At 33.9% G+C, this 9,552-nt stretch overlaps 1 protein-coding gene across 2 annotated transcripts in view; it reads right to left on the reverse strand.

Annotated features, from left to right (window-relative positions):
- Positions 1–5,507, reverse strand: part of LOC131061435 (protein DEFECTIVE IN EXINE FORMATION 1) — a 192,739-nt gene extending 187,232 nt beyond the window's left edge. Inside the window, exons 1-3 of one of the 2 annotated variants that reach the window (XM_057995125.2) lie at positions 5,264–5,507; positions 4,984–5,015; positions 4,733–4,841 (exon numbers count right to left, since the gene is read on the reverse strand). The gene's annotated coding sequence lies outside the window, so the exon portion shown is untranslated. The other variant, XM_057995126.2, reaches the window with a different exon arrangement.
- Between the last annotated feature and the right edge of the window lie 4,045 nt (positions 5,508–9,552).

Genomic DNA, 9,552 nt, shown 5'->3' on the forward strand with positions numbered 1-9,552 from the left:
ATTTCTGGTGTGCAAGATAATGATAAATAGATGATCTATTAGTATTTTGTGATTGCATGTATGATCTATATATATCCTTTATTATAGTAAATAATCATTTATTTATTTGATGCTATCTTGTAACTTATCAAGAGTATGGGCATAAAGGCATACTCCCGTTAAAGGGGGAGCTAAATGTAGGATCGCAAATTGTATCCTCATACAATTTCATACTCATTTGGGGCTCACTTTGGTGTTTCTACCAGATTTTCCCGAGCCAACTGAGAGAGGTATGATAGGTTGAGATTCCCATACCACTAATACCAAAGAGTACTGATAGATGAACTCTTGGCAACCATTACATGCTCCTTACACTCTCTAGTATCAACCAGCCAATACAATCCATGATCTTCAAGCCCAACTGCAATTGTCTTCTTGGACTCCTTGTCAACAATGTGCAGCTTATGTGCACTGAAGATGACATCCAACTTCGGGCAGTGTCACATAATCTAACTCACAGAGAGCAGATTGAGCTCCATGCCCAAAATAAAGTATACATGGAGAAATATGAGATTTCTCCCACCAGATGTAATCTAAATGTTGCCCTTGCCAACAACTGTATACTCTTCACCACTGCCGAAGATCACTGAATCGGAGCAAGCCTTGTACTCCGTGAACCAATCTCTCATGTGTGTGAAATGGTGAGAAGCTCATGAATCAATGTACCACGCAAAAGATTTGACATGATATGCTAGTCTTTGGGTCATAAAAGCATAAAATGTAGACTACTGCTCAAAATACTCTGCAACATCGGCCGTTCGCTGAGACTCTCCCTAGTTGGATTTCTAATCAACCAACCGCTTCCCGTAGTGTTTTTTCATGTGGCCAAGCTTACCACAATAATGACATGTGATAGCCTTCTTGGAACTCTCCTCAGATTTGCCTTGTCCTTTCTGCTAAGAGGACTTGCCTTTGCCTATATCTTTGGCAATAAACACCTGTTCCACACTGGTTGTCTCGCTGCTACTCCCAAACTGCTTCTTCCACTTGTCCTACTGCAAATGCTTGTTGCCCAATTCATCAAACTTTAAGTCAACATTGGTGGACGTAATGTTGAGAGTTTCGATGAAGTTTTCATAAGATCATGGTAAGCTTTTCAACGTGATAACCACCATATCCTCTTCTTTCATCTTGCGACCAATGGCCTCCAGTTGATTGTGAATATCTTTGATCTTCATGAGATGATCCTACAAAGACATATTGTTGTCCATCATAGTCAAGAACATGTTCTTCAAGAAGAATGCTTTGCCCTTGTCTGACGTCTCGTGCCGATGCTTCAGATAAGTCCAGATTAATGCAAATAACTTGCCAAAAGGTATTTCTGGAAGCTTCTCATCGGCAACTAATAATTTTAGCAACATAACCACTTCACAGTTACACTTATCAAACTTGACCTGGTCTTTGCATGCAGCAATGAGATGGTTGTATGTACCCAAGACAATCCGGTCAAGGCATCAGTACTCAAAAATGGTGACCATGTGTTGTAATTTTTACGATTGAAGCAATGATTACCTTCCAACATAATGTTGGTCAGAGATGCCATCCCTCCCATTTTACAAAGGCATGAACAACGAGGTCAAAGTCAACAATATGCAAAAAATCTGATTTTTCTATCAAAAAACAGACAAACCCGAATTAGGACAAATCCCTAGGATCAGCTCAAAAAATGAATACCACCATTTTCTTTTATCAAAACCCTAGGCGTTTAATAAAAACTGTCTGAAAGAGCTTTGAGGAATCTGATTTGCAACAAAACCCTAACCGCACCAAATGTAACCAAAGAACCCACGACTTTGACAAAAATCGTGCAAAAAATTACAAAGAAAAAAGGCGAGTTGTAGAAACACTCATGTATAGAAGAAGAGTTGTTGCATTTTGTTGTAGAAACCCCACGAGTATCCAAAAAACACACCCAAATCATGGAAAACCTTCGGACAGAGGTGGTGCGAGCCTACAAAAGCCCTTTTTGCATCACCAAAAAAACACCAAACATCACACACAAATGCCAAATGTTGTTGCGTAGAAAAAAAACCCTTAGATCTCACAAAAAAGAAACCCGTAATGAACTAATTTAAACTGACGGATTTCACCATCAATTTTCGCAGTAGAATGTGCCATGATTAGCAAAGGAAGGCACGTGATTCACAAAAAAAATCCGTGATTCTTCTTTCTAGAAACTCTTGCGCGATTGTATACACGAACCCGCGAATTTTTGTAGACCAATAACCCAAAATTTCCAAAAGAAAAATAAAAAATGAACACTAGAATTTCTTCCTGAAAAATCCCACGATTTTTTAAAAAAACGTCTAAAAAACTTTCACAAATTTGTTTAGGAAATAACTACAAATTTTGTTTTAAAAATTCACCAAAAAATATAATTCGGCTCTTAAACCATGAAATGGTAATTGAGTGAATTAAATAAGGAGAGGAATACTCCTTATATAGAATACTACAAGAGGATCTTTCCATAGTGGAAATGATTGAGAACTAAAACAAGAAAAGAAACATTCTAAAAAGAAAATAAAACGACTAAAAAGACCATTATAGCAATATTACAATATTACTATAATAAGTAGATTACAGAGAGACTAAACATACATTATGGTTTCTATTGATCTTTAAAGTGACACAATATTTTGCAGTCAAATGACACCCAAGGCTTTCTCTAGAGCTTGGTTTTCCCGTGCTGTGGTGAATATTGTTATGCATTCCTACCATAATATGAAAATGTAAATTATTATCATAAATAGATTATGATTTAACTCTGAGGTGGATACCTGTTTAGCAATGAAATGAAACTTTTTTAAGGCTGATTAAAGGTTAAAATAGGTGGAAACCACAAGAAATTTTGTACTTTTGAGTATTTGGCTTTGAGTTTACAATCAATTTATATGTGAAAGAGAACCTAGTAGTTGTTGAGGCTAACTTGTATTCCTTGAATTTTTTTATGGTAGATCAAATGTCACTTAAGTTTTCATATCATTTCATTTGACAAGTGGATTTGAAAGGTCATCCAAAACAAATGGTACCAATAATTAAATTCAAACTCGCCAATACATGACTACTTTCTAACCCATATGTGACTGGACACCCTCTAACACCTCCAGCCCCCATCCTCAGCAAAAAAAAACTCCTCCACCTGCTGTCTCACAATGTGAAATGTTAACTGACCTAAATAAGTCTAGAATTAAGATGTTTAGAGCATTACTTTAGGGTTTAGAATTTCCAATGCAAACATAACGTTGCATTATATGGGTCACTGATGGCTATGGAGTGTAGCACAGAGACAACTATGTACAGAACTTGTTCATTAGAGCACAAAACACAGAACTCTTCTCCCAATGGTCCTGGAAACGCACAGGCCTATGTCCGTCTCTCTGACTACACAACTTTGAAAGGCCAAGCTCTGTGTGAATCACAACAATTCAACAATCTCAGCAAACAAAACATCTGTATATGTATACAAATATTGCATTCATACATTTGTAAATATATAAATATTACACACATACATCTATATATATGCAAAATGAATTTGTAGGAACAAAGACAGTAAATTTATATGAGATTCAATCTTAGAAAACCAGCATAAAAAATATTAAAAAAGATGGATTGCATTTGCCCAAAGATATAGGCATCCTTATGCTTCTTTTTAAGGATACTACCTGGAAATGAAAAAATATGCTTATCAATTATTCAAACTAACAACCAGATTACTTAAGCTGAAAGATGCTCTTCACATGGTTGCATGACTTAAAAAGATAAATTTAAACCAAGAATAAACCAATCAGAACAATTGGAAGCATTAGAAATGGGAATTATTATTGTATAGATCGGAGAGATGGCAAAGATATTCTCAATGGTTAAGATAGCTGTCCAGCTTATGTCAAATTTGAGTTAGCCATAATATGCATATTGAACCCTTGATTTCAGAAACTTGTTCCATGTTCAGAGAAGGTAATACCCTCAGATTATGCCAAGATTTAGAAAACATAAGAGATCCTCGTGAGGTTGATTACCTCCAATCCTTTTGTTTTAAAAAATTTTAAATTATTACAAATTCTATAAGATCTCATCATCCAACCGAATTGCTTATGTTATTGCTTCATTTTATTTGAGGTGGTTATCCATGTTGTTCCTACTATTAGAGTAGTTATTTCTTTTACAACGTTTGAAGAATTTCCACCATCTTTCAATTTTGGATGCACAACTTAATAGCTAGACCACACGAGGCTCTTCAAACTCATGGTTCCTTTGGATTAAGAAACCTCCAACTTAAGCATATAAGCCTCTGCAAGTCCACAAAATCTCCAAGAAGATGTTGATGGTCCTTTTGCTAGCCCGGCAAAATAAAACTAAACTACGCTGGATAAAAAGAAAATGCAGGTTGATAACAAATAAGTCCAAAACAAAAAAATGGAAAGTAATCACACTCTGTTGACATTGCAAATAATGAGATTGAGAGATACATGTAAAAGCTATCTCTTGTTTTACTAAATCATTTTGATTGACGAACTTAACAGCTTTACCACGGTCAAAGCATGTCAAATTCGCTATCCATGTAGCCCATTGTATTAGAGATGCATTAACCACTCCCCTAACTCTATACTTTTTCAGATACAATACCATTGGCCACTTTGAACATTTACATATAAATGTTCAATGAATAAGATTAAATTGTATATATACAAACCTGAATCCGCTCTTCTCAAAATATGCCTCCGTCTCACAGTAGGAGAAGATCGAATGCACCGGTTGCTCAACAACAGTAAAGTTTGAATTCTCTTTCCTTTCTCAAAACCCTTAAATTCAAATGTCCAAACAAAAATCACTTACATTTTTTTTTTAACAATTCAACTATTGATCTGAAACTAAGCTGAACGTAAAATTACACATTCAAACTAAGCTGTAGTATTTAAAGCAAATGAGACCATAATAACTCACCTTTTTTAAAAGATATTCAGAGATCAAAAACCCTGAAATCAAAGATTCAAAATAAAATTAGTAAGAAGTCAAAAGAAAGCTCATGAGAAATAGAGGAGGCATTCAGAGCGAATAACCTCTGTAGACTTAAAGCCCACTTATGAAATTTAAACAAATCCCAATTTTCCCCTGTTCCTTCTACAACACAATCCTCAATTCAAACGAAGCCCCCGCATCGAATGCGATTGAACAAATATTCCTACATCATATTCACAGGCACTTCAACGTCTATGAGGCTCACCATGAAGAAAGGGTGGGATGGACGATGTTTGAATTAAACTAGCACTCCTTGTAATATTAGGATCCAGTTAGCAAAACATTCCTTCGAAGGCCCTACAACCCCGCATTGCTAGATGAGAACGACTACATAACCAATGATTATCGCCTATAGTATGCATACCCAGAAACTCATAAGATCAGCCTCCGTCATAGCAAACTATGCGGGCCGGCAAATTAACTCCCGATCAAGTAAAGGCCGCCCTGATCACATAAAGAAATAGTGAAAATTGCATATCCGTGTCATTTTCTTGATATTATTATTATTATTTTATTGTTAGTGTGTTTTTATCTAATAAAAATAAGATTATAAATAGTATATTTTTGAGAAAATTTAGTTTATGTTATTATTATGAATATTTAAGTTTTATTATTACTATTTATAGTGAGTGGTTTCAATTATATCAGTTTTTCATTCATTGTTTAGGAATAGATTTATGGATGCAAACTTGACAAAGGTCATTTTTACAGTTGGAGATTTGAGTCTCGAATTTTGAGTTAACAAATTTTTGTGTTGATTTGTGTGTTATTTTGTTGTATTTAAGATATTCATTCATTCATCAAGATCATGTTAGATTAACCTAAGACAAGGAGATAGAAGAAAAAATTAAAGAACATTTTTTTTTAAAGGTTGCATCATCCTAGACACATTGTATGTGTGTTGTCTTGATTAAAGTCATTTGATTAACCATCTTAGGGATCTAGCTAAGGTGAACATGATCCTCACAATTCAATAGATTCCCTAAAGGTATTAGTAAACACTTCAGTAGTTTCTAAGATTTAGAAATCAAATTAATTAAAATGACTAGATAGATTAACAATAAGATTTTATGCTAATTTATTCATGAGGATATTGGTTTAAATTTATGTATCGGATGACTTTTTGTAGGTGCAAAGGTCAATTCAATAAGCACATATTTGAACCAAAGAAAATTACAATTAGTTTATCAATTTGAAAGTAGTTGTTTGATGAAGCTCTAAAATTCTAACTTCTCTACTAATCAATCTTGGAGATCTTCTACAACATATTTGTTGGTGTAAATTATGTATCATAATTACACTTTGCTTAAGTTGACTTGGGGTAATGCATTTCACAGTAGTTTGGGTATGAGACACTTAGGAAAGTGTGCATGTAGGGATGATGTATGTAGGAGAAATTCCACCTTTTGTGGTCTTCTCTTATTGATACATTCCACCTTCGGTGGGTGATCCGCCTCTTGTGGAATATTTTACTATTTCTCCTACCTATCCTCACCTACCCTTGTTTCTCATTGAGTCACATGTCATAATTGTTTGCTCACATATCCATATGGTCTTGCCTTTATAAACAGGCCCATCTACATTGTATATTTTACTATTTCTCCTACCTATCCTCACCTACCCTTGTTTCTCATTGAGTCACATGTCATGATTGTTTGCTCACATATCCATATGGTCTTGCCTTTATAAGCAGGTTCATCTACATTGTATGTAATGATCCAGTTGATAGTATTTGCATCTTGATTAGGATACAGTTTATTCTTATCAATATTTTGTCTCTCTTGTGTTATTCATTGTGCTCTAGTTCTTGTCTATATTTGACAAATTCTTACAATATTTTTATCGTTAAATCTCAAGTTAAATATCTTATTTATAATATTCTATGATAATATGGATTACAAATTACTAGAAAAAAAAAAAATTTATCAATAGTGGTTGTTTTTAATGTGTCAAGACACTATTGTTGTTCAAATCCGCGAGCACACCAGCCCAGGGAAAGTACCAAGCTTGCGAATCTATTTTTTTTAAAGGTTGCATCATCCTAGACACATTGTATGTGTGTTGTCTTGATTAAAGTCATTTAATTAACCATCCTAGGGATCTAGCTAAGGTGAACATGATCCTCACAATTTAATAGATTCCCTAAAGGTGTTAGTAAACAGCTTCAGTAGTTTCTAAGATTTAGAAATCAAATTAATAAAGATGACTAGATAGATTAACAATGGGATTTTATGCTAATTTATTCATGATGATATTGGTTTAAATTTATGTGTAAGATGACTTTTTGTAGATGCAAAGGTCAAGTCAAGGCCATAGTAGTTTGGGTACGAGACACTTAGGGAAGTGTGCACATGGGGATGATGTATGTAGGAGAAATTCCACTTTTTGTGATCTTATCGTATTGTTGCATTCCACCTTCGGTGGGTGATCTGCCTCTTGTGGAATATTTTACTATTTCTCCTACCTACCCTCATTTCTCATTGAGTCACATGTCATGATTGTTTGCTCACATATCCATATGTGTTTGCCTTTATAAGCAGGCTCATCTACATTGTATGTAATGATCCAATTGATAGTATTTGCCTCTTGATTAGAATACAGTTTATTCTTATCAATATTTTGTCTCTCTTGTGATATTCATTATGCTCTAGATCTTGGTTATATTTAACAATTCTTACAATATTTTTATCAAAATATTGATAAGAATAAACTGTATTCTAATCAAGATACAAATACTATCAATATTTAAGGTGTCAAAACACTATTGTTGTTAAACCTCAAGTTAAATATCTTATTTATAATATTCTATAATAATATGGATTACAAATTACTAGAATTTTTGTATTTTTTTAATCAGTAATGGGCACTTCTTAAGGTGTCAAAACACTATTGTTGTTCAAATCAGCGAGCACACCAGCCCAACGAAAGTACCAAGCTTGCGGGCCTAATGGCCCAGCAAGGATTTGAACTTTGGTGGTGATTTCACCAAGCAAGTGTTTTAACTGTTGTACTACATGGGACCCACAAATTACTAGAGTAGTACTATGCTTTCTTTAAAATGATTATCTCATTGTTCAAAAAGTAGAACTTTGTTGACTTAAACTAATTATAGTGAAAACATAAGCATACACACTAGCACTCAATTTTCACTTGGTAAACACCCAATTTAGGAGGAAAATACTACCTCTATAGATGTGAATAACTATTCTACTAGCTTATATTACTTGCAAATCAATGCAAAGATGAAATTGCAATAACAATTGTTTGTCCATTATCTAATTCACTATGAACTAGAATGATATTATTAGTGTTGTGTAATACCATCCTAGTCTTTTCAAAACCTCTCAAGAATATTGATTTTACTCCTAAGCTTCTTCTCACAATCATTTGGCATGGTCCTCCTATGCACTATAAAACTCCAAAACTAGAAAATGAATGTTAGAAGTCATTGTTTTTAACTTTAATAAATGTTATCTACACCATAGCAGAATATTCATTTGTAATAGTGTCAAATAATTGTAATATCTCACCATTTTTCAAGGTATTTCATCAATTGACGTAATATTTTAACAAATCATTGCAGTAGACATCCATTTGTCACAATAGGTGTTTACCACAAGGATTGATAGACTTAGAAATAAGCATTATATATAGGTCAAAGACTTGTTCTAAGCCTTTGGAACCCATTAATTGTAGTCTCTTATGAGTTGTACCAGCATCATATTTAATATGTTCATTTTCCCATCTAAATAGTGATAAAAAGTACTCTCTTGGAGCTTCATTTCCATTATAAAGTCTGCCTAATTATTCCCAATGATACTATTGTTGGACACATTGATTAGTACAATCAGGATTTAAATTAGATAATTAGTTATTGATTATAACTTTTTGAATATATCATTACAAAATGTTATTTATATTATAAAATGGTATGAAACATTGTTGTAAAAATAGATGTATGCACTTGGTTTAAATTAATCAAATTATTATTCTGATCTTAACTGCTAACATTACATGGATTATATGTCGAATCGTGCAGACAGAGTGGATAATAAAGCTCGGACAGTGTACTCATGGCAGTGCATTGATGAAACTGTCTTATGATAGCGGAGTATGTTGGGTATGATGTTAGATGAATTGATTGTTTTATTGATATTCGGTAGCTCTACGTGTTATTTCTATTAGCTTGACTATTTTTTTAAGTAAATTGCAAATAGTGGAGAATAAGATTGCAGAGGTGACAACACCGTAGCAGTGGGAAGATGGAAGCTAGCTTCACCTTTAAGACAAAGAAGAAATTAGTGCCTTTTGTGGGAAAGGTGTCGGTTAGGTGATTATAAGGCCTATTTCTATACAAAGATGATAGATTAAGGGATGCGGTAAAATTAATGTTAGGGGAGTACATCGTGTACATAAGCCATAGATATAGGACTAATATGGAGGTTTACTCTTTAATTGTTGCTTGGGGCTTAGAATTTGAGGATACAGTGGAGA

The sequence above is a fragment of the Cryptomeria japonica genome, chromosome 8 (assembly GCF_030272615.1).
Source record: "Cryptomeria japonica chromosome 8, Sugi_1.0, whole genome shotgun sequence".
Classification (NCBI taxonomy): Eukaryota; Viridiplantae; Streptophyta; class Pinopsida; order Cupressales; family Cupressaceae; genus Cryptomeria; species Cryptomeria japonica.